Source organism: Phyllostomus discolor, chromosome 7, assembly GCF_004126475.2.
Source record: "Phyllostomus discolor isolate MPI-MPIP mPhyDis1 chromosome 7, mPhyDis1.pri.v3, whole genome shotgun sequence".
NCBI lineage: Eukaryota > Metazoa > Chordata > Mammalia > Chiroptera > Phyllostomidae > Phyllostomus > Phyllostomus discolor.
This window is the reverse complement of record NC_040909.2, coordinates 32,573,790-32,600,914: the sequence shown is the minus strand read 5'-3', so window position 1 is coordinate 32,600,914 and position 27,125 is coordinate 32,573,790. Positions and strand designations below refer to the sequence as shown.

At 39.3% G+C, this 27,125-nt stretch overlaps 1 protein-coding gene across 3 annotated transcripts in view; it reads right to left on the bottom strand.

Moving 5' to 3' along the window:
• The window catches only part of PPP2R3A (protein phosphatase 2 regulatory subunit B''alpha), a 157,597-nt gene that overhangs the window by 129,451 nt on the left and 1,021 nt on the right, over window positions 1-27,125 (bottom strand). For all 3 annotated transcript variants that reach the window (XM_028519000.2, XM_036030691.1, XM_036030692.1), the window contains exon 2: window positions 10,162-10,331. The gene's annotated coding sequence lies outside the window, so the exon portion shown is untranslated. The remainder of the gene's footprint in view (window positions 1-10,161; window positions 10,332-27,125) is intronic.

Sequence of the window (27,125 nt, the reverse complement as noted above, 5' to 3'; positions counted from 1 at the left end):
AATCCATGAACATAGTATATGTTTTCATTTATTCGTTATTCAGATGCTCTTTCATTTTTCTCAGCAATGTTTTTAGGTCTTAAATTAAATTCATTCCCAAGTATTGATTTCTGGTACTAATGCAACTGGTACTGGTATTTGAATTTCATTCCCATTATGCTTTTTGCTAGTGTTTACAAACACACTTGACTTATTATGTATATTATACTTGTCACTTACTAGTTGGCTGAAATTACTTATTAAGTATAGTATTTTATTTTTTGGTAAATATTTTGGGATTCTTTATAGAGACAATCACTTTGTACAAGAAGAGATAGTTTTACTTTTCCTTTTCAATATTTACTGCATTATTGCTTATTACACTGGTCAGGATCTCCCTAATATCAGTGAATAGAAGAAGTGAGTGCAAAAATTCCTGTCTTGCATGTGATTTTTGGGGAAAAGCATTTAGTCTTTCACCATAAAGTATAATGACAGTTTCAAGGATTTTTAAAAAAGATTTTATTTATTTTTAGAGAGAGTGAAAGGGAGAGAGAAAGAGAGGAAGAGAAACATCAATGTGTGGCTGCCTCTCATGCACCCCTTATTGGGGACCTGGCCTGTACCCAGGCATGTGGCCTGACTGGGAATTAAACTGGTGACCCTTTAGTTTGCAGGCCAGCACTCAATCCACTGAGCCATACCACAGAGGGCTGTAAGTTTTTTTTGATACATACTATTTATCAAATTGAGAAAGTTCTCTTCCATTTCTTGTTTGTTGGAGTTTTTAAAAATCTCATATGGTTGTTTAATTTTGTAAAATACTTATTCTGCATCTATTGAGATGACCACACACCTTTATCATTAATTTTGTTAGTGTGTTAGAACAGGGGTGAGAGAACTGAAATTCATATTACAAAGGCAAAATTTAGTGTTTAAAATTTATGAATAGAAGATCCAAGGTGGTAGAAGAGTAAGTAGAAGCTGCACTAACTCCCTCCCAGGACCAACCTGTAATTACAACTAAACTGTAGAGAAATCATCCTGAATAACCAACTGGACACTAGCTGGAGAGAACTACGGACAGACAGAAGAAAACATTTCACCACAAAGAGACTGGTAAAGAGTGTGGAGAGGGCGTGAGAGGGCTAACTAGGCTCCCATCGGTGGCAGCTGAAGTTCTGGAGGAATATTTCAGCGGCCAGGAAGGTTCCCCTGAGAAGTACAGAGTCTAAACCCCAAACTGGGCTCTTTAGCCTACACCATCACAACCAGAAAGGAACCCAGATAACATTCAGCTCTGAAAAGCAGCACGGTTTCTGTCTGCCAGGGGAAGGTGGCTGGAGACTCAGAGAGCCTCTTAAAGGGCCAAAGCACAAAATTTTGTTTGGAGCCACTTACCCTGGGCTCTGTCAGAGTAAAGGTGGAGTAGACTAGAGATGCTTGAGGAGAGTGGGTTAGTGGCTCTGGGGAGAGAACTGAAGGAATAGCCGCCAGGTCCCTGTGCTGAGTCATTCCCCATACTGCAGGAGCCATCTTTCTCAGGCAGAGCGGTGCAGTCTTTTCCAAGTAGCATCAGCCTGAGGGAAAGCAATAGCCCTGCCCACAAAAGTTACTCTGCCCCACCCTGTGGAGCTTAAACTGCTGATTACAGCTTGAGGCTATATGACTGATTAGTTCAACAACTAACACAGATTTCTGGGAGCTCTATGAGACTTCAGCTGACCCTTCCCCAGGCCCGGGACTGGTGAAACCTAGCCTTGGCGCACAGCCTGCTTCTTTCTACACACAAACATGGGCAGCAGAGGGAGCCATGCACTGTGGATTGCTGATAGCTCCACACAGGCTGACCAGGGCCAGTCACAAGTAGTATCTGACAAAGGCCTATACCACAGTCTTTGCAGATCTACCTAATACATAGAAACAGATACAAAGAAGCAGCCAAAATGGGAAGACGAAGAAACAGACTTCAAATGAAAGAACAAGAGAATACTCCAGAAGAACAACTAGATGAAATGGAGGCAAGCAATTTATCAGATAGAGAGTTAGAGCAATGATTATAAGCATACTCAACAGCATGAAAAAAGACACAGAAACCATAAAAAAGGAGCAGTCCGAAATAAAGAATGTGACTTCTGGTGAAGATGGAGGTGTGGGTTATGCTTTGCCTCCTGGCACAAGCACAAGAATCATAACTAACCTCAAAACAAAAACCACCCAGAACTGCCAGAAAAACTGAACTGTATGGAAGTTAGACAAGCAAGGATTTAAGGAAGCTATATTCATCCAGACAGGTAGAAGGGGTGGAGCTACAGAGCAGAGGCAGACAGGACCCAGTGTGATAAGGAAAGGTGGCAGGAGCAGCACGGGTGGTCCCACATTCACATGTGGTAGAGAAAAATTAGGAGGGATTCCTTGAGAGTGAGTGAACCCAGCCCCAGGCCAGGCTGTACAGCACAGGTTTCCAGCACCAGGAAGATAAAGCATCAAAACTTCTGGCTGCAAAAACTAGTGAGCATTGGGGCAGCAAAAGAAACTGACAGGTACTCAGGGAAGTCTGTTAAAAGGGCTCGCATGGACCTAGAACATACACAAACTCCCCCACTCTAGGTATCACCACCAGGGCAACAACCAGAAGGATGCCAGTTGCATATGAGAAGTGGGTGAACTGACTGGAAACAGAGCAAGTACTGGACAAGCCTCCAGAAGCCAGGCAGTAGAACTGTCCCATTTCTGAAGCTTCCTGCCAACACAGCACCACAAAGTGGTAAAGCAGGTTGCTGTGCCCTGGAGAACACCTCAAGGCTTTACCCATAAAACTCAATAGGTGTGCTAAGACAGGGAGTCAAAGCAGCTCTACCTAATAGACAGAAACAAGCACAGAGAGGCTGCCAAATCATGGAAACTAAGAAATATGGTCCAAATGAAAGAACAGAACAAAACAAAAGAAAAAGAACTAAGAGACATAACCAACCTATCAGATGCAGAGGTCAAAACACTGGTGATTGGGATACTCAGGATACTCACTGAGTATGGGAAAAACATAAGGGAAGAAATGAAGACTACACTAAGAGAAATGAAGAAAAATACACAGGGAACCAACAGTGAAGAGAAGGAAGATGGGATTCAAACCAATAATTTGGAACATAAGAAGAAATAAACATTCAACTAGAACTGATTGAAGAAATAGGAATTCAAAAAAAAATGAGGAGAGTATAAGAAAACTCTAGGACATCTCCAATTGTGCCAACATCTGAATCATAGGGGTGGGAGAGGGAGAAGAGGAAGAGTGAGAAATTAAAAACTTATGAAAATATAATGAAAGAAAACTTCCCTACTTGGTGGAAGGAAATAGACATGCAAGTCCAGGAAGCACAGAGGGTCCCAAACAAGTTGGACCCAAAGAAGACCACACCAAGACACATCATAATTAAAATGCCAAGGTTAAAGATAAAGAGAGAATCTTAAAAGCAGCAAAAGAAAAGCAGAGAGTTATCTAAACAAGACTTTCCATAAGACTATCAGCTGATTTCTCAAAAGAAACCTTACAGGCAAGAAGGGGCTGGAAAGAAGTATTCAAACTGATGAAAAGTAGGACCTCCAACCAAGATTACTTTATACAGCAATGGCAGGGCAGATAAAGTGCTTCCCAGACAAGGTAAAGCTAAAGGAATTCATCATTATCAAGCCATTACTACATAAAATGTTAAAGGCACTTATTTAAGAAAAAGATCAAAACTATGAACATCAAAATGACAACAAACTCATACTTATCAACATTTGAACCTAAAAAACAAAAACAAACTAAGCAAATAACCAGAACAGGAAGAGAATTACAGAAATGGAGACCACATGGAGGATTATCAGTAGGTAGGGGGAGGGGTAGAATGGGGGAAAAAAGGGGTGCAGGGAATAAGAAGCACAAATAGTAGGTACAAAATAGACAGGGGGAGGTTAAGAACAGTATAGGAAATGGATAAGCCAAAGAATTTACATGCACAACCCATGGACATGAACTAAGGGTGGGGGGATTACTGGAGGATGGGGGGGTACCAGGTGGAGGGGGCAAAGAGGGAAAAACTGGGACAACTGTAATAGCATAATCAGTAAAATATACTTAAAATAAGAAATAAAGAATGCAAAACTGAAATAAATAATACACTGGAAGGTTATTTAGCACTTTTTTTTAAAACCATAATGTTATGAAACTAGAAATCAATCACAAGAACACTGAAAAAACATGCAAAGACCTGGAAGCTAAATAACATGTTACTAAACAATGACTGGGTCAACAATGAGATCAAGGAAGAAATCAAAAGACACCTTTAAACAAACAAAAATGAGGACACAACAATCCAAAATCTGTGGGACACTGTGAAAGTAATTCTAAGTGGCAAAGTCACAGCATTACAGGCGTAGCTCAAAAAAAACAACAAAAAAGCTCAAATAAACAATCTAACTTTACACTTAAAAGAACTTGAAAAAGAACAACAACAAAGCCCAAAGTGAGTAGAAGGAAGGAAACAATAAAGATCGGAGCAGAAATAGAGTCTAAAAAAATAATACAATGAATCCAAGAGCTGGTTCTTTGAAAAGATAAACAATATTGACAAACCTTTAACCAGACTCATCAAGAAAAAAACAGAGATGACCTAAATAAATAAAATAAGAAATGAAAGAGGAGAAATAACTGACACCAAAGAAATACAAAGGATTTTAAGAAAATATTATGAACAATGATATGCCAACAAACTGGACAATCTGGACAAAATGGATAAATTCCTAGAAACATACAAGCTTCTGAAACTAAATCAGGAAGAATCAGAGGATCTGAACAGACAGATTACACCTAGTGAAACTGAAGCAGTAATCAAACAACTCTCAACAAACAAAAGCCCTGGACCAGATGGCTTCACAGTTGAAATTTGCCAAACATTTCAAAAAGAATTAACACCTCTCCTCCTCAAACTATTTCATAAAATTCAAGAGGAGGGAAGGCTCCCAAATTAATTTTACAAGGCCAGCATTATCCTAATTCCAAAACCAGATAAAGACACTACAAAAAAGAAAATTAGAGGCCAATATCCCTGATGAACATAGATGCTAAAATCCTCAACAAAACATTAGCAAGCTGAATATAGCAATGCATCAAAAAGATCATACACCATGATCAAGTGGGATTTATTCTGGGAATGCAAGGTTGGTACGACATTCGCAAATCAATAATGTGATTCACCACATAAACAAAATGAAGGATAAAAATCACAAGATATTATCAAACTATACTATAAGGCCACAGTAATCAAAACAGCATATATTGTCATAAAAACAGCGATATAGATCAATGGAACAGAATAGAGAGCCCAGAAATAAACCCACACCTTTATACCTTTATAGTCAATTAATATTGGACAGAGGAAGCAAGCACATACAGTGGGCTAAAGATAATTTATTCAACAAATGGTGTTGGAAAAATTAGACAGATACATGCAGAAAACTAAAACTAGACCATTTTCTTATACCACACACATAAATTCAAAATGGATCAAAGACTTTCAAATGTTAGACCCGAAACCATAAAAATTGTAGAAGAAAACACAGGCAGCAAAATCTCACACATTGTTTGTAGCAATATTTTACCAGATATATCTCCCCAGTGAGGGAAACAAAAGGAAAAAAGAAGACAAACAAAAATGGACTATATCAAACTAAAATTTCTTTGCACAGCAGAGGAAATCAACAAAATGAAAAGATAATCCACGGAATGGGAAAACATATTTGCCAATGCATCTAATAAGGGATCAATATCCGAAATTTATAAAGAACTTACAAAACTCAACACCAAAAAAACAAACAAACCAATCAAAACATGGGCAAAGGATATGAATAGACACTTCTCCAAAGAGGGCACACAGATGGCTAACAGACATGTGAAAAGATGCTCAATGCCACTAATCATCAGAGAAATTCAAATAAAAACCACAATGAGATACCACCTCACACCCATCAGATTGGCTATCATCAATAAATCAATAAACAACAAGTGCTGGCAAGGATGTGGAGAAAGGGGAACCCTTTTGTACTGTTGATGGGAATGCAGATTGGTGCAGCCACCGTGGAAAGTAGTATGGACAATCCTCAAAAAATTAAAAATGGGACTTCCGGCAAGATGGAGGAATAGGTGGACGCACCGTACCTCCTCGCACAACCAAGATTAGAACAACAATAATTTACAACAATAATTTACAGACAGAATAACGCCCAGATCTGGCAGAGGATTTATCTGAATGGAAGTCGGGCAGCCAAGAAGTTGAAGTAGACGCGTTCATCCGGACTGGTAGGAGAAGATGAGCCGGGTGGGCGCGGGTCAGCAGCGCGCGGAGGTTGGGGAAAGTTTGGCGCGAAATCGGCGCGACAGCCATCCGGGGCGCAAGAACGCAGCGGTGATCCCTGAGTACGCAAGCTGCGACTGGCAGACCCAGAGGGGTAGCAATTGTGGACCAGGGCAGAACTCGCAGCCTGGGAGCCCAGAGAAGGGTCTGAGCCCAGGAGAATGGAACTACCGCCATTGTTTTCTCCTGTCCCCGCTCCCGCTCCCGCCCCCGCCCCCACATATAACATCACCTAGCGACTGGGGTGCCCAGCCACGGTGAGCACCTAAGGCTCCACCCCCCCCACCGAAACAAGAGCAACCAGACCAGAAAAAAAAGAAAAAAGGAGAGACAGGGGAAAAAAAATATGTTTTCAACAGAGCAGATCAGTCCCCCAGGACTCATCCTTTTGAGCGACCAAGAAATAGCCAATCTATCAGATGCGCAGTTCAAAACACTGGTGATCAGAAAGCTCACGGAATTGGTTGATTTTGGGCGCAATTTAGATGAAAGGATGCAGGTTACCATAAAAGAGATGCAGGAAGATATGCGGAGGAGAGCCAATAGTGAAAGGAAGGAATCTGAGTCTCAAAACAATACAGTGGGCCAGAAGGAAGATAGAATCAACCAAGCAGGAAAGCATGATGAAATAAGAATTCAAAAAATCGAGGAAAAGCTTAAGAGCATCCAAGACACCTTTAAACATTCCAATATCCGAATTATAGGGGTACCAGAATCGGAAGGGGAAAAGCAACAAATTGAGCACGTATTTGAACAAATAATAAAGGAGAACTTCCCCAATCTGGCAAAGGGAACAGTCTTCCAAGAAATCCAAGAAGCTCAGAGAGCCCCAAAGAAGTTGGACCCAAGAAGAAACACACCAAGGCACATCATCATTACATTAGCCAAGGTAAAAATGAAGGAGAGAATCCTAGAAGCAGCAAGAGATAAGGGGACAGTAATCTACAAAGGAGTTCCCATCAGACTGTCAGCTGATTTCTCAAAAGAGATCTTATAGGCAAGAAGGGGCTGCAAAGAAATATTCCAAGTCATGAAAGACAAGGACCTACATCCCAGATTGCTCTATCCAGCAAAGCTTTCATTTAGAATGGAAGGGCAGATAAAGTGCTTCTCAGATAAGGTCAAGTTCAAGGAGTTCTTCATCACCAAGCCCTTATTTTATGAAATGCTAAAGGGACTTATCTAAGAAAAGAAGATAAAGAAAAGACATGTATAGTAAAAGGACAGCAAACTCACAAATATGAACAACCACACCTAAAGCAAAACCAAAAGAAACTAAGTAAACAATTAGAACAGGAACAGAACCACAGAAATGGAGGGCACATGGAGGGTTAGCAGCAGGGGGGTGGGAGGAGGAGAGAGGGGGAAAAGGTATAGAGAATAAGTAGCATAGAATGTAGGTTGAAAATAGATAGGGGAAGGGCAAGAATAGTATGGGAAATGTAGAAGCTAAAGAACTCATAAGTATGACACATGGACATGAACTAAAGGGGGGAAATGTGGGTGGGAGGGGGGTTCAGGGTGGAAGGGAGAGAAGGGGGTAAATGGGACAACTGTAATAGCATAATCAATAAAATATATTAAAAAAAATTAAAAATGGATCTGCCTTTTGACCTACCAATCCCACTTCTGGGAATATATACGAAAGAACCCAAAACACTAATTCGAAAGAATATAAGCACCCCTATGTCCACTGCAGTGTTCTTTACAATGGCCAGGTTCTTTAGTATGGAAGCAGCCCAAGTGTACATCTGTAGATGAGTGGATAAAACAACTATGGAACATTTACACAGTGGAATAGTACTCGGTCATAAAAGAAGAAAATTTATTCTTTGTGACAGTATGGATGAAACTACAGCAGGGGTCCCCAACCTTCGGGCCAAGGACCAGTAAATGTCTGTGGCCTGTTAGGAACCAGGCTGCACATCAGGAGGTGAGCTTGAATGTAATGTGCTTGAATCATCCCAAAACTATCCCCCAGCACCTCGGTCCCTGGAAAAATTGCTTTCCATGAAACCAGTCCCTGGTGCCAAAAAGGCTGGGGACTGCTGATCTAGAGAACATTATGTTAAGTGAAATAAGCCAGTCAGAAAAAGACAAATACCATATGATTTCACTCATATGTGCAATCTAATGAACAAACCAAAAAGCAAAATGGGGACAGACTCATAGATGGAGCACAGGGTGACAGCTGGAGAAGGAGGTCAGGGGGTGGAGGGATTCAGCAAAAAGGAAAAAGGACTTGTGGACATGGACAACAGTATAGTGATTGTTGGGGGAGGGGGGAATAAGGGGACTAAATGGTAATGGAAAAATACAATAAAGATTAAATAGGAAAATAAAATAAATTTTATGAATGATGAATTTGCAATTTGTGTGCATTTATAAATATGGAGGTAAATAATGGAAAAAATAGCTAAAAAAATTGACAGTTATCAGGTTATCTCTGAGGAGCAGCCTAGTTGAGAGTGAAAACTTGGAAATGTATTTTTTTACAAGCCTTTTAAGCACTGAGACTTTAAATATAAGAATTCATATATAATATTAATAACAAATTTAAAAAATTAAAAAATGGGTTCTAGGGAGATATAAAGATAAGGTTGGGCTGATTATTGTGTGTTAAGGCTGGGGGAAAAGTGTAGGGGAGGTGAATTCAGCTTCAGGCATGGGCTATGTTGGTGGGGCATCGAGAAGATATTCCTCATATAGGTGGATATATGTAGCACTGAAGTAATAGAAGTTGAAAATAAAGGTCTAGAATAAGTATCAGATAAAACTTTTAAAGTTACAAGAGTGGACAAGACTATACATGCATAGTATGAGAAAAGGGTCAAGGACAAAGTTTTTAGGAAGGCAGGCATGTATAGGGAGAGAAGGATGCCAGGAAGGAGACAGAGAATTAATTTTCAAAGGGCAGGAAGAGAACCAGCCAAATATGACATGGAAGTCAAGGGACAAAAGTGTTTCATTCTTCCCAACATGCTGAATTCCAAAGATTTTGTTTACCAGCAAACATTACAGCTAGTTTTCTTTTACTAGTATTTCTCCCTAATTTCATGGAGAAATTTGGGAAGTTAATAAAAGCTCAACATAAATGTAATGATGGAAAACAGAGAATGGTGTGTATATATTTTTTATGTTGCTATTTATGTGTTCTATTTCAGGAAACATCGAGAGCAAAAAGTCTGAAGTAAAGAGTTTCCACTGCTTATCTCAATTGATGAAAGGGTTCAAAAAGAAAATGATTGACACAAATCTTGTAGGCACAAAAGAAAACTGGATGAATATCCATGTCACTTAGATGGGGCACTTGAAAACTAGGAAGAGGAAAAATTGTAGAAAAATGACTAAAAGCTCTTTATTTAACAGAGTACACAAGGTGTGATGATTCAGAAGTAATGAGTCATTTTGAAAGAATAAAACTATTAGTTTGCCTGGAAAACACAGGGACTCTTTGGTGAATGACTCAGTATGGAAACTGATCCCAAGAGAACAATTTAGAGGAATACAAAAACATATACTACAGAACTACTTGTAGGGAAAAAAGAGACCTGGAATATTTTATTTGTTGTGTTCACTACAAAAATAGTCGAGAAAATAAATTAAGAAACTTCTTAAAAGGAAGATTTTTTCTGATATGCAAAGAAATTATATACATGAAAATGAAAGAACAATTAAATGTTTTAGGTTTAGGGCTAATATCTTAAAAGAGGCTAAAAGTAAAATAAGAACATCTCGGTAGCAGGCCTGATTTGGGCTTATGGAAATTTGGAAGTGCTTAAAAACTTACTTTTCTTTTTATTCCAGTGGAGAAACAGGAAATGTGGCTTAGGGGAAAAGCACCAGGTGGGCAGTCAGGAGCTCCTGTCCCAGCTTCAGCTTCTACACTCACCAACTGAGTAAGTTGGTCAAGGCACTTCCTTCACTTTCTCTTCTGGAAAAACACGATGAAAGATGGCTCTGGGGAATAGAGAACATGAGAAAAGCAAAAAATTTTTTCTTGGTTAGAATGAGAAAAAAGCTATATTTTACCAGAGAACAATTCTGTAGATGTGGGAAGCACAATGAACTGGCTATTAATTTTTAATGCATGTAATTTGCAAAGCCTCTGATTTCTCTGAGTACTACTGACTTGGAAAGGAATCTGAGAGTTAAACTTTTACTATTTTATAATTTAAAAAATTGTATGTATTATTATATACCAAAACATCAACAATGGTTGTCTGTCTGCTGGTAGTATTTTAAGTTAATTTAATTCACATATTTTCCTTTTCTTTTTCTTATCTTGGAGATCATATATAAATCAAATTACGTTCCACATATAAAAATCATGTGGACAGGTTAGAAGAACATATATACAATGGGTTTCATAAACTTTTCAGTGACACTATAAGCCAGGTACTCTTCAAGATGAGGACACTGTAATTTATAATTTTGCTTCAAAGCAGCTTACACTGTGAGTAGACACAGGAAGAAGATACCTAACATTTATATCATGGAAAACATTCCAGAAAGGACTGTCAAGCCCAGTCCTGGAGCAGAGCAGAAGTAGTTGGCTGCAAGAAGAAAGGGAAAATGGCTTGTGGACAAAGACAGCAAAGCAGAAGGTAGCATGAGATGTGTGAGGAACTACCAGGAATTTGGTATTATTCTAGTGTCAAGTGTGAAGAGAGACCTCTGGGAGCTACAGCTGAAGAGGTGGGGCAGCGGCAACATACCATCAGAGAGACCCTGAGAAATTTCAGAGGAAGTAGAAGGGGACAAGGTCAGAGTCATAATGTAGGAAGAAGACAGAGAGTTGGAGAAGAAAGACCAAAGCTAGGTAGACAGAGGCCTCTGTAGAGTCCAGAAAAGAATCTATGTGGCTATAGATGAAGACAGTTTGCAGGGGTGTCAGACCTGTGGTCTGCGGACTGCATGTAGCCCAGGATGGCTGTGAATGTAGCCCAACACAAAATTATAAATTTACTTAAAAAAGTATGAGATTTTTTTTTGTGATTACGTGTCACAATGTACTTAATGTGTGGCCCAAGACAACTCTTCTTCCAGTGTGGCGCAGAGATGCCAAAAGTTGGACACCCCTGGCTCAGAGGCTGAAGTAATAGCCACGGTCACAAATCTATAAGCAAGATATGAATGTCTTTTATCTTTAAATCCTGTGCTTTTTACATCCCTATAGGCACAAATTCTGGCTGAAGCTAACAACAGATCTCAAATTTATTTTTATTAAGTAAATTATGGATTTTTAAAAAAACTTTATTCATTTATTTATATTAATTACCTAAAATGTTAAGGATATTATACAAAACAACCATAGCTTGTCTTGTAAGGAGCTTATAGGTTAAAAGAAATGAGACAAAAAAAGATCAATTCATTCAACAGGTATCTATCCTCCTCACGGGTCTAACAGAAATCACATTCTAGTGACAGTTACTTTTAGAAATAATTTTTATATCCTTTTGGTACAAGTGAACAGAGGCTCTGCAGAGCCAACCAAGCAATTCTAGAAAATGACCAGGAACCTGGAGTAAACTAAATACAGCATGGGTCAAAGGAAAACTTGCTTGAATGGGACAATAAGGGAACAGGACAAAAATCCCAAAGGATGGCATGGATGCCAGAAAGCTGGGGAGGAGCTTGGAATTGCCTTCAATACAGCTTGGATTTGATAGATCAAAGTTGTTTATTTTTTAATTTTTACATAAAAGTAATGACTGTAGAAATAAGACATGCCTGATGAGAGAAAAATAGAGAGAAAATCAAAGATCACACCTAGAGACAGTATCAATGTGAACATTCTGTAAATGTCTTTTCGGTCTTTAAATATATGTAACACAGACATGGGAATTTTGTGAATGTTTATTTTATATATTTTAAACAAAAGTGAGATTTAATTAGAGTTTATTACCTTCTTTTTCTATTCTTCATGAAAATAAAAATCTACATCATAGATCTCATATACATTGTGTGGATATGCCAAATTTACTTATTTAATTCTCTACTAAGGCATATTAGGCTGTATGATAACTAAGGTGAAGAAAGGGAGCAAGCAGCAAGCAAGTAATAAAACTGACATTAGCTGTGGCAGCATTTTCAATATTCTAAAGGTGGAAAGAGGTAAGACATGTGGAAGCTCTTGAGATTTTAGTGTTCCAGACATAAGATGAATAATGTCTGAATCTGGAATTCTTTGTAGATGAAGAGGAATTTCCAAAAAAGACTGCAACCCAACACATACTAAAGATGAAGTAATTTCAAATCTTCACATCTGCAGAACAGATAGAATGTCAAAGAGAGCATTCAGACAACTAAAAACAGTGGGTGGACTGCCAGGGAAAAACCAAGTGTCATTTAGTGATAATCCACAAGCCAGGTTTACAAGAAAGTGGCAGCTATCCCCAAATTGTGTTCTAACAGAGTGTGCACTACATGTTTCTTGTGAGATGCTAGGTGGTCTTGAAGACTTAATGTATCCTCTCTGGGCCTCTGTCCTTTGGCCTGGCTCTGTGAGTTACAAACTGTGCTTGTCAGAGTTCCCTTGGAAGCTGCCAATACTAGACATTTCCCACTGTGACCAGAATAGCTCTGCTTTTATCTGTTTTATATATTAGATCTCCAAAAAATATTTCATTTGAATAAATAGAGTTCCACAGCTAAAAAAGTCTTAAAATCACAGGATTTTTTAAAAATATAATTTACCCTTGAGATTATTTGTTAATCACAAAGGTAAAAATGTAAATTTACAATGGAGGGATCTGAAAGTCACCACCTTAACACCTTAGTTAAAAACTTAGCATCGCTAATGGTGGGACAATTAGATAATATGTACAATGCCTCTTGATATGATGCAATATGAAGATTGAAGTATCACTTATGCAGTGTTCTTACAAAAAATACTTAGCTTTAGTCAATCTTTAGAGCTAATGTCAGATTATAGGAGAAACAAAGTAAATTAAACACCACCAGGAGGAAACAGAGAAATTCATGGTATGGATCATTCTATAAGATAATTAGCCTGGTATCTTTAATTAGACAGTATCATGGGGGATAAAGTATGTATGTGGGGAATGTTGGGGGTGGCGGGGGGAGGAGATGGAAGAAATACCAACTATAAAGGCTATGAGGTGGAAGCATGTCCTGAATGTTTTAGGAAGAGAGAGAAAGGCAGTGTGACTAGACTTTGACTGAGATGGGAAGCTACTGAAGAATTCTGAACAGAGAAATATGACATGGTATGAATTACTTTTAACAAGATTATTCTGGTTGCTGTGATGAGAATAGACTATAGGGAACAAGAGTGGAAGCAGGGAGACCAAAATGGCCTGGAATAATCCAGGCAAAAGATGATGCTGGTTTGGATCAGGCGGTAGCAAGGGAAGGGTGCAAACTAGTTAGATTCTGGATATATTTTGAAACAAGAGCCAATGGGACAAATGTGTGGATTTTGTGGAAAAGAGGGAATCAAGGATGAATATAAGGGTTTTTTGTTTTGTTTTGTTTTTGCTTAAACAACTGGAAGAAGAGAATTGATATGAACTGAAAGCAGGAAGACAGCAGGATGAACAGATTTGTTGGTGGCCAAGGAAGTGGTGGTGGCAAGGGAAGTCAATGATTCAGTTTTTAATGTTACTTTTTAAAAAATTTTATTTTAATCATTGTTCAAGTACAGTTTTCTGCCCTTTACTCCCATTCCAGCCCACCCACCCATCCCTCCCTAATGTTACTTTGACATCCTATTAGACATTAAGGTAAAGATGTGCAGAATGATGTTGGAGAATTGAGTCTGGACTTTAAGGGAGATATTTGGGTTGACACAAATTTGAGTCATTTTTAAAACCTTGAGACTAGGTAAGATCACCACAGGACAAAAAACAGAAAGAAAGAAATATATAGAAATACTTCCACTGAGCCCTGTGGGGTTCATGGGTTGATATCAGCAAAATTTCCATATCCTGGACCTCTTTTCTGAAGTTTTTTTCAACTTCCTTTAAGCTTCTTACTTAAATGGAAACTGGACTCTCACCTGAGGATGCTGCTTTCTATGCAGCTCTTAGACAATGACTCTTTTTCTCTTCCATGCCCTTCAAACATGAGGCCTGGTAGGTGCCTTCTTGCTCCTCCTTCACTCCCCTCCACATTGAACACACCCTCCCACCCCTTTAGTTCATGTCCATGGGTCATACATATAAGTTCTTTGGCTTCTCCATTTCCTGTACTATTCTTGCCCTTCCCCTATTTTCTACCTACCATCTATGCTACTTATTCTCTGTACCTTTCCCCCCTCTCTCTTCCTTCTACTCTCCTGTTGATAACCCTCCATGTGATCTCCATTTCTGTGGTTATGTTCTTATTCTACCTTTGCTTGCTTTTGTTTTTATTTTAGGTGTGGTTATTAATAATTTTGAGTTTGCTGTCATTTTACTGTTCATATTTTTTATCTTCTTTTGCTTAGATAAGTCCCTTTAACATTTCATATAATAAAGGCTTGGTGATGATGAACTCCTTTAACTTGACCTTATCCAAGAAGCACTTTTTCTGCCCTTCTATTCTGAATGATAGTTTTGCTGGATAGAGCAATCTTGGATGTAGGTCCTTGCCTTTCATGACTTGGAATACTTCTTTCCAGCCCCTTCTTGCCTGTAAGGTCTCTTTTGAGAAATCAGCTGACAGTCTGACGGGAACTCCTTTGTAGGTTACTGTGCCCTTTTCTCTTGCTTCTTCTAGGATTCTCTCCTTCATTTTAATCTTGGGTAATGTAATTATGATGTGCCTTGTTGTGTCCCTCCTTGGGTCCAACTTCTTTGGGACTCTCTGGGCTTCCTGGACTTCCTGGAAGTCTATTTCCTTTGCCAGATTGGGGAAGTTCTTCTTTATTATTTGTTCAAGTATTGTTTCCACTTGTTACTCTTCCTCTTCTCCTTCTGGTACCCCTATAATTCAGATGTTGGAATGTTTAAAGATGCCCTGGAGGTTCCTAAGCCTCTCTTCATTTTTTTGAATTCTTGTTTCTTCATTCTGTTCTGGTTGAATGTTTCTTTCTTCCTTCTGGTCCAAATTGTTGATTTGAGTCCCAGTTTCGTTCTCATCACTATTGGTTCCCTGTACATTTTCCTTTATTTCACTTAATGTAGCCTTCATTTTTTAATCTAATTTGTGACCAAATCCAACCAATCCTGTGAGCATCATGATTACCAGTGTTTTGAACTGTGCATCTGATAGGTTGGCTATCTCTTCATTGCTTAGTTATATTTTTTCTGGAGCTTTGATCTGTTCTTTCGTTTGGACCATTTGTTGTTGTTGTTGTTGTTGTTGTTGTTGTTGTTTTGATATGTCTGCTACATAGTGAGGGGCAGAGCTTAGGTATTCACCCAGGGTGGGGTAACCCACATGGCTACATTGTGACTCTGTACATGGGGAGGGATCCCAGAAGGAACAATGGTGTTTGCTCTGCTCTCTGCTGGCTTGTAGTCACTTCCTCTGCTTCCCACAAGCAAATTGGGCCCTTCTGGTGCTGATTCCTATGTGGGTGGGTTTGTGTACATTCTCGGACCCTGTGGGTCTCACCAACAACTACCCTGTGATGCTGGGAGTTTCCCCCGCTGCCTCAGCCCCCACAGGTATTTTCTATCAGTGGATTGAGGCTTTATTTCCCTGCACTGAAGCTCTGGGTTGCATAGTCTGTCTTGCTCCCCAGTTGTTCCTCCCAATTTATCTGCATGTGAATGTGGGACTGCTTGCTCCACTGCTGCCTTGCTGGCCCTGGTCCTCCACTGCTGCTTTGCCGCAAGTTTCTCAGGAAGGGGAGTAATGAGATTCAGGTAGCAGTAGTCATGGGACAGGGAAGCAGAAGCAGAGATGAATCAGAAAGGCACTGCAATTTATTAATCCTCATATCCACAACATGTAGCCAGTGCACAGCATTAAACAGAAATTAACAATATTTTCTTAATGTATGAACTGTGAGATGCTGTTGAGTACCCAAAAATTCAACTAGGGTAAAAGAATAGGGCATAAGCCCAATGGAAATATCTCCAGGTAAGAAGGAAATGCAGGTTATCTTGAGCTGACAATTTTCATAGTTTTCATATGTTCCTCTAGGTTTCACATGTGCCCCTCAACAGAACTCATGGCTTCTCCACTTCTTAGTTTCCAACCTGGGTACAGTTTTGGTGTCTTATTTCTTGGCCCCACCAACTCCCTCTATTTAATCAACCTTGATATATCTTAGGTGAAGTCTTATTGCAATTTAGATCTTTAGTTCATTTGTGCACTGATCCAGAGAATCTCTGAGCTTGCCTACTAGGACAGCACATGAAGCATTTGTTTGTCTATAAGACAATTTCAGGCAAAAGGTTCTGGTGCTGCTGGCTCAAGAGTAGACCCTAACTAAAGAAAACAACCTTTGGGACCGAAGTTTGAATTACCACCTCCAGTGGGGCTTTGCAACCATAATTTTGACAGAAAATGTTCACTCAATGCCATGATAGAAGTGTTGGGGAGGAGGAGGGAGCTGGGGAAGAGGATGTTGAGATCAGACATGAAGGCAGGGTTGAGAGCAAGGTTCAACTGCAAGAAACTAAAAAGTGAGACATGCTGAGGGTCCAAACCAAAAAGCCAAAAGAGGGTATAGAGACTGAGCCCACCAAGCCTGCCTCATCAGCCCATGACTGTCATTCACCTTCAAGTACCCTGAGGGGTATAAGGAGAACTCTGAGATACTCCCAAAGTTCTTCAGTCAGCTGACATTCTACAGGAATGACTGAGAAATCCCTATATTCTGCAGATGAGGTCCAGCAAGGGTTTCTTTGTTATTAACTACTTACTGTACAGGCAGACAACCGGATAGCCTGGTGCATATACAACCAGAGTACATTTACTGAGGCAACAGAACTTTTTACAAGGTAATAGGTGTTTGGGAGTGCATGAAAATCAAATAGCAATCTGTCATATTTGCAGGTCATACCCAGAATAAACTCAGTAAGACCTGACAATCCTATCTCCGAAATCTCTCTCAATTTTCTCAACTTCTCATTATCTCTACTGCTAAAATCCTGGCCCAATTTATCATCTTTTCACCTGTACTATTGCCATAGCCTTCTAAACTGGTCTAATTGCTTCCACTCTTGCTTCTACATACCCTGGTCATTCTCTAAACACCATAACCATAGTAAAATACAGGGTGGGGCAAAAGTAGGTTTACAGTTGTGAGTACACCAAGTTGTATTATTATTTATTAATTATTGTATTATTTTCTATGCAAACAATAGTAAGCCTACTTTTGCCCCACCCTGTAAATTAGAGCAAATTGCTCTCCTGTTTCAGATGTTCTAATGGTTACCAGTCCATTCTGAACAAAATCTATACTCCTCTACCTAATATAGCTCCAGAATATGCCTACTACCTCCCTTACTTCAACTTACACTGCTCTCCTTGGTCTTTTTTTGGTTCCTCCAACAGCCTCCCCCTCTCCCTTGACCAAGGTTCCAGCTCATTACTCTCTACCCCATTATCCAGTTTAATGTCAGTATAGCACTTATCAGTACCTGAAATTGTTTTATTTGTAGTTTACACAGTTATTGTGTTTATCTCTAGAATGTACACTCCATAAAGGCAAGGATCTTACTTGCCTCATTTGCCACTGTATCCCAACACCCAAACAGAGCCTGGCACAGAGGAAGCAATTAAAGGAAGAGAAGGAAGAAGGGAGGGGAGCAATTTGCTAATATACTACCATTTATGTTTCCTTGGCCAATACCTTGACTAGAAAAGTTTCACTTTTCATAACCAGTTCAAGGACAGACTGAATGACTCCATATAGCATAACTTGGCACCCTTGGACATTTCTAGTAAGTGCTCATCTTAATCAGCGTTTTGCCTGATGAAAAGGTTTAGCGTATGCTTTGAACCTATGACCAGCACCCCTGGTCCCCGTCACAAATGCCACAGTACTGAGAGAAAGTACAGAAGACAATCCACTAGAGCTGCATGACCCAGCACTCTGTCCTAATACACACAAACACATTGAGAAAGCCTGCCAACAAGAGGCTCAATTATGCTTGTACGATTTATGTTTCCTAGGCAAAATACTTTATAAAAGTCTACTCATCAAATAGACCTTTGGCTCACCTCTGCATCACCCTGACCTCCAAACTTGGCTTACTGATGTCCAAACCGCTGGAGAATTACCTAGGCGTTTAGGTACTAAAGCATCTGAGAACATTTTGTCAGCCAGGCCTTGATCTTTAGGAAAAATGATATCACATCCATAGTGATAACTGGAGACCATGAAGAGCTTCTGCTGGTAGCACTGTCACTCAGTATACCTACCCCTCTGTGCTGCCCCTCCTTATGAATGCCCCTGTTACTACTTCTTCATGCTATGCATAAAGGGCTCAAACCAAACCTCACTGCAGTATGGGGACGGGCGGGGAGGGAGGAGGAGAGGGAGAGGGAGTAACAGGGAGAGGGAGAGAAAGAGAAAGAGAGAAAGAGAGAGAGAGAGAGAGAGAGAGAGAGAGAGAGAGAGGAACTGCCACTCCATTCATTTATGTATCCTTAGTTGACTTCTGTATGTGTCCTGACCAGGGATTGAACCTGCTACCCTGGCCTATTGGTATGATGCTCTAACCAACTGAGCTACCCAGCCATGGCAACAATAATTTTTTGGATTTGACACACATTTATGCAAAGGCAACAAAAACAAAAATACACAAATGGTACTACATCAAACTATACAATGTTCTATACAATGAAGGAAATCAGCAAAATGAAAAGATGACCTATCGAATGGGAGGAAATATTTGCAAATCATACATCTGATAAGAGGTTAATATCTAAAACATATATAGAAGTCATACAAATCAATAGCAAAAAAACAAAACAAAACAGCAACCCTCAAATTATCTGAATAGAAATGGAAAAAGGCACTGAATAGAAATTTTTTCAAAGAGGCTAATGTGTACATGAGAAGATGCTCATCATCACTAATCAGGGATATGCAAATCAAAACCACCATGAGATACCATCTCACACCCATTAGAATGGCTACTATCAAAAAATAAGAGACAGTGCTAGTGAGGATGTGGACAAAAGGGAACTCTCTTGCATATTTGGTGGTAATACAGATTAGGGTAGCCATGGTGGAAACAGTATGGAGGTTTCTCAAAAAGTTAAAAGTAGAACTACCATGTAATAAAGCAATTCTCCTTCTGGGTATTTATTTAAGGAAATAAAAACACTAACTTGAAAAGATATCTATACCTCTATCTTCACTGAAGCATTCCTTACAACAGCCAAGATGTGGAAACAACCTAAATGTCCACTGATGAATGAATGGATAGAGAAAATCACACACACACACCAGACTATTATTCAGCCATAAAATATGGATATCCTACTATTTGTGACAACATAGGATGAACCTTGAGGGCATTATGCTAAGTGAAGTAAGTCAGACAGAGAAAAACAAATACTGTATTATCTTTTATGTAGACTCTAAAAACAAGCATACAAAAAAACCTGAACTCACAGATACACAGAACAGATTGATAGCTACCAGAGGTAGGGGGTGGGGGGGGGGTTGTAAAATGGGTGAGGGAGGTCAAAGATACAAACTTCCAATTATAAAATAATTAACTCCTGAGGATGTAGTGTATAGCATGGGGACAATACTGCTAATACAGCTGGACTAGACAGCTAATAATACTCTGCTGTATATTTGAAAGTTGCTAAGGGAATAGATCTTAAAAGTTTTTATCACAAGAAAAAATCATAACTGTGTAGTGATAGATATTAACTAGACTTATTGTAGCAATCATTTTATAATATATGCGTATGTTGAATCATTATGTTGTACACATGAAACTAATAATATGTCAAGTATGTCTCAATAAAAAATAAAAATTATAGGCCTTGGCTGGTATAGCTCAGTGGACTGACTGCGGGTTGTGAACCAAAGGGTCGCCTGTTCAATTCTCAGTCAGGGCACATGCCTGGGTTGCAGGCCAAGTCCCCAAGTTGGCGGTATGCAAGAGGTAACTGATTGATGTTTCTCTGTTTCTCTCCCTTTCTTTCTTCCTCCCTCCCTTCCCTTCTCTCTAAAATAAATAAAATCTTTATTTTTCCTTTATTGTTTATTGTTGTTCAAGTACAGTTGTCTCCATTTTCCCACCACCACTTTCTCCTGCCCCACTCTCAATCCTTCCCCCCTTTGGCTTTGTCCATGGGTCCTTTATACATGTTCCTTGATGACCCTTCCCCTTCTTCCCCCCATTATCCCCTTCCTCCTCCCCTCTGGTTACTGTCAGTTTGTTCCTCGTTCTTCATTTCAGTGTCTCTGGTTATATTTTGCTTGCTTGTTTGTTTTGTTGGTTAGGTTCCACTTACAGGAGAGATCATATGGTATTTAATAAAATCTTTTAAAAAACTGGGCAAAAATGCACATTATACAGGGTGAAATATGGTATTATTCAAAGAAAAGAACACATGCTATACATGAATGAGCCTTGTAAATATTACGCTAAATAAAAGAAGCCATATACAAAAAGCCACATATTGTGTGATTCCATTTATATGAATTGTCCAAATAGGTAAACCCACAGAGACAGAAAGTATTGTTGATTGGTGGTTTCGGGAAGTAGGGAGGAGAGAAATGGGGAGTGACTGCTTATGGATACAGGGTTTCCTTGTGGGGTGATAAAAATGTTCTGGATTTAGATGGTGATGCTGGTTGCACAGCATTGTGAATGTATTGAGAGTCACTGAATTACACAATTTAAAGTGGTTAATTTTATGTTATATGAATTTTAAACTCAATAAAAACAAACAAATCACACATCTCACACTTGACAGATCAAGGCTTTGCATCCAAGACTAACTTTAAGTCCTTTACCCACTCAATTATCTTGTCTCCTCTACAAATATAAGAAGTTCTGGACCACCCTGACAATGAATTTTTCCTTCCATCTACCACCATCCACACAAAGCACCCAAGTGAATTTGTGATGGTGGAATTCCTACAATTGTCCAAGTGCATATGAGTTTCTAAACAAAATATTTTCTTTTCTTTTTTTTGCATCTTTTTTTTTAAGATTTCATTTGTATTTATTTTTAGAGAGGGAAGGAGGGAGAAAGAGAGAGAGAGAGAAACATCAATGTGTGGTTGCTGGGGGCCATGGCCTGCAACCCAGGCATGTGCCCTGACTGGGAATCGAACCTGAGACACTTTGGTTCGCAGCCCGTACTCAATCCACTGAACTACACCAGCCAGGGCTAACAAAATATTTTCTTATCATAGACTCCCAGTACTTCACTCTCTCAACTAATTAAAAATAAAATGCTTATTTTAACCTTTAAAAACCAAGGTCTGCTATTCGTGTCACAAAGTCATCCACACAGAAGTTAAACATCACCCATTTAACAGATGAACCAATGGCAGCTATGAAGGTTATTCCCTCACAAGATGATACTCCTATTTGTAAAAAGGGTATAACAATGCCCTGAACAAATAAATGCCATTCTTCACTAATAATCCTTGGCATTCTGCAGCCACTATGGCTTTTGATCTGCTGGTAGATCACAACTCTTAGAAACAACTCTTAGAAATGCAAAACTGACCTTTAAGCCCTCCTGTGCCAGGTTAAAGTTGTCACAGAGGCAGACATGCATAAGAGACAGACTGGTAGTGACCATCTGATGACAACCCACTCTAGAGAATTTAACACAAGGTTTTTGAAGTGACAGTATTCATACAACCTTTTGGAAATTAGTTTGTTCAGTGCTCTGTTTACCTTATCTCTGAGCTCAATGAAGTCCTATTCCTCCAACTTTTATTTATACTTTCTAATCATCGTCAATGAAAAAGATTTCAAAGTATGAGAAATTTTGCATGTGTGCAACTGGAAAACCAAGCTATAATATCAAGTTACTTAGGAAAAATACAGCTGCAAAAAATACTCCTGGAAATGTGACAGCTAGATACATATTCCCTGATATAGCCAAGTATTCCATTTTCAACATGCCAACAGTCTGGTCTTTGTTCATCAGTTCAATGGGAGGATGATGTCAGGATCACTGCAGCCCAGATCACTGCTGGCCTTTAGGAGCCCTGTGGCTTTCCAGATAAGAGTCTAAGGGCATAATTTCCAACATCTGAGTCTCAAGGGTTTGGGCAAAATAATCTCCTTAGTGAAAAACACAAAGTCTCCAAAACAAATACAAGCAAGACCCCTCTGAAATGGGGGAGAGGGGTAATTACGTACCACTGAATCACCTCCCTAAAAAGTTAGAAGTGTTTGGGTAACCAACACACTCTGAACACCTATCACAGAGATATGTTAGATACCAGCCACTCCCTCACCACTCTCCTTTTCAGATAAACTTCTCAGAAGATTTTTCTAACATTTCCATTTTCTTTCGTTTTACCCATCTCAGTCTGGTTTCTGCCTCATCCCATTTAAATGGTGCCTGCTGAGGGCAAACACTTCATCTTGCTAAATTCAACAGAACATTTTCAGTCTACATCTTTACTTGATAACTCCTATCTTGTTTAAATACTCTCTTTTCTTGACTTTTATGACATATTTTAAACCAGAATTAGATTCTGAAATAAGCACCTAAGACAAAAATCAAGCATAGTTTAAATTACTCTTGAAATGGGTCATGAAATCAAGTATACCTGTTATTTATGTATATAATGCTATGCAGTAAATGAACAGCAAATATGTATAAATGCAAAACAAACAGTAAGCATAGATGCAAAATAAAACTTCACTCTCTCAACTAATTAAAACACCTTCAAGTGTATTGGGTTAAGTCTGCATGCCTTAACTGCAAGCATGGGGCCATTCCACTGTACCTCTCTGTCTACTTCTCATCACTTTCCTAGGACTATGGTACCCTCCCACGCAAATCCTGAACCCTATTCTCTTCTTAATCTCCATCAATGGTTCAGAATTTCCACTATTCAGTGGAACTGGGTAAGGAGATTTTAAAAATCCCAGGTTATAATTTGGACCAAGTAAGCAGAAACAGAAATTGCTAGGGTGAGCCCCAGCATCAGTAATTTTTAATTGTCCAGTGTTTCTAATGTGCAGCCAAGATGAGAATTACTGTTTTTATACTCTTCCTAGAGCAGGGACCACACACTCCAATGCCTCAGGGTCAGAGAAGTAAATAAGCAAAGCAGGCCAAGCATAAGTTTTAGGGTGTTGTGGGCTCTTTGGTGAACTAGAAAGCAGCTGGGATCAGCTGTGACTTAGCACCAATCAATTGTTGCCATATGGGAAAGCTGGCTCAGTAGAGCCACATCCTCTCATTTTTAAAGAAAAATCCCAAATCTGGATTTTCATGGGAACTAACTCAAAATTAAACAACAACAAAAACCACTGTATTGGAAAAACAAAACACATCTGTAAACCAGATAAGCTGTGAACTGCAGGTTTACAGCCATTGCTCTTGGTAATTCCATCCACACCTTTCAATTTACACCTAAAACTTGTGTCCCCAGTTCAGCCCACTCCTCTGGGCTCTGAATTTCAATTAGCAGATGCTTATGAGACATTTCCACTTGAAGGTCTCACCAGTCCCAAAGTGAAATGTGATTTAAACCCACCTTAACACTTTTTATACTATAGTGCTCTTTATCTCAGCCAACAACTCTACCATTGACCTGGTTGGGCAAGCCAGAACTCAGGGAGTCATCCTATACACTTAATTTCTCCCTCTCACTGCTTGTGCCACATCTGTATCTACCTACTTTTCTCCATCTCCTCTGCTACCACCTTGATCCCACCTACCATCTTTTCTCTCCTCCTTTTCCACAGTGTATTTACTGGCTGAGGCTGATAAAACAAAATACCACAGACTGGGTGGCTTATACAACAGAAATGTATAGAATTTCCAGATCACCATCCAGCAGGGTCAGTTTCTAGTGAGGATTCTTTTTCTTGGCTTCTCACTGTGTGCTCATATGGCTTTTCCTCCCTTATCTTCATAGAAGGCCACCAATTTGATCAGATTAGGGCCTCATCCTGATGACCTCATTTAACCTTAATTACCTTCTAAAGACTATCTCCAAACATAGTTACACCGGAGGTTAGAGCTTCAAAATATCAACTTCGGGGAGACACAATTCATTCTATAGCACACAATGACCTTAATTAGGGTCATTTGTCTCCCACATTCACTGTTGTTTCCTTCTAAACCTTTTTGCCAGTAGGACCACAGTGATGTTTTACAAATACAAATATTTACAAATATGTGTATATACACATTTAACTCAACAATTCCAGTTCTAGGACTCTATCTTACAAACATATTCACACATGTGAACTGGTATAAGCATAGTACTATTTGTTATAGTAAATTACTGGAAACAATTTCTAGACAATGGAATATTATACAATCATACAAAAGAATAAGTAAACTATATATTGAAATGGAAAGATTTCCAAGACACTGTTCAGAGAACAAAACAAAGAACAGAATAATGTGTATAGTATGCCACCATTTGTGTCAACAGGAGGAAAGAATATGCATTTGCTTGAATGTACACAGAAAGTGTCTAGATATACACCTCCTAAATATATCTCCTATATCCATCTACTTCTCTCCATCTCCTCTGCTACCACCTGAGTCCCAGCTGTTTGTTACAGTAAGTTATTGGAAACTACAATGGTCATCCCTTTGGAAGGTGTGAGGAAAATTGCAGCTGGGGAGGAAAGGGAGTAGCACCACTGCAGACATTCTGATTTAATGGGCTTGGAGGACAGCCTAGGACTAGTATTGTTTTAAGTTACTCTTGTGATTCTAATGAGCAGGCTGAACTGAGAACTGTTGCTTGAGATTGCCTTCACTTACTTTCCCAGCTTCATTTTACATCATCCTGCCCCTATCATTCTCTATGCTCCAGCCACACTGGCCTCTGAGTTCCCAGAAAGGTTCTGTTCCTTCTTTGGGAATGTTGTTCCTGTATGCTTCACCTTGTAACTTCTACTTATTCTTTAGAGTCCAACTCATCTTGAGTTCATTTCCCAAGGAAACTGTCCTAGCTTCCAAACTAGGTCAGGACCCCTGTCTTATATACTCAGAGCATCCTGTATTTCTCCCAGAATTGATCACAATTATAATGTGGTAATTGTAGCATTACACATGCATGCTTCTCTCACTCTTCAGACTGTAATGCCCAAGAGTGTAAAGACCATATCAGTTGTTTTTACTGTCTGGCTGGGAAAGAAGGCCTACCTCAGATATTTGTCAAATAAATGAATAAGACTGCTCCTGCCTTCAAGCTTAGCATAATAGATGAAATCAACACATAAACAAATGAGGACAATGCAGTCACTGATGTTAAGGCTGCAGTCTGTTTAGAAAAAGCGGTTCACTGGTGAGGGAGATCTGGGCCCTCCCAGGAGACTCCTGGCAATGTTTGGAGGCATTTTTGGCTGTCACAACTGTGTGGGTTGTGTGACTATTTGACTGTCACGATTGGGGTGGGGACAGGGTGGGAAGTAATAGTGGTTTCCATTAAGTAGATGTCAAGAATGCTGCTAAACATCCTACAATTCACAGGATAAACTGCCACAGTTAAGAACTATCTGCTCCAAATGTCAATAGTACTGGACAAAACCTCTAATTTAAAAAGAATGATAATGCCCCAAAGGGTGACCATTTATTTCTACTTGAGGTGGCAGTGAGGGGGAGCAGATGTGAAGAAATTTTAGAGAGGAAGTACACATAACTTTAGTTGCACACAGAAAGGTAGCAGGGACCACATCCATGAAGGCTGTTTGCTGGAGTTATGAGGAGCCTCTGAAGAGGTTAAAGGCAGAGTTCTGGCTTGAACAGGTGCCCCTCAAGTACCTTATACTCCAAAATTACTATCTCCTTTATTCCCTTCTTGTGGAAACAAAACTTTCATTCTTAGGGCAGCTGGTTTCAGCTAAACATTAAGGCCAAATTAATTCACCCTTGGATAAAATCTGATAGCCCCTTCACACTCCAGAATGTTAAGCTGCATTTTAAAATATGCAAATACTTACAAACACAAATAAATCTTTAACTGCTTAATGTTCAGGTTGTTAATGGATAAAGCTATTTTTGAACCCAACAACCAGGTTAGTCCTGTAAAGTTTTGTGTTTTCGAAAACCTTAACTTTTATTTCCCATGTTCTTAATTTCTGAGTTTCTAGATCTATAAAAGATCCAAATTTTTCTCACATGCATCTCATGTTTTAAGTTAGTTCTCTGCCAGAGAGGATAGGAGAGCCATTTGGATACAATAAATGTGAGTAAATTGTATATATAAATTAGGAGTGATCTATAAGTTTTTAAAAGGCTTTCACTGAAAGCCATGGATACAACTTTAAAAAAATGAAAATGAGATCATTTTTAATGGCATCACCAAGAAAGAAAACAGTTTTACTACAGCACAAGCCTGCTGCCTACTAGGCTGGATGCACATGCTCTGACCTAGTATGGCAATTCTTAGGGTCTCAGCACTGGATGCTCTATTTACAAGAAACTGAGGCCTGAAACTAATGAAGAACAAAGAAAAATGCCTGGCACTGAAGGTTTGGGGGCTGTTTTGTACAAAAATGATTTGAGGAGGAACACTTCCAGTTTTGCTCAGCACCACAAATCACGCTTTTCTGCTTACGTGTTAAGAATTTTTATTTCGTGCTTTGAGACCGTTTCCTAATAAGAAAATACCTTATAATTTACAAAGAGCAATTTATCCTCCCTTACATTTGCTGA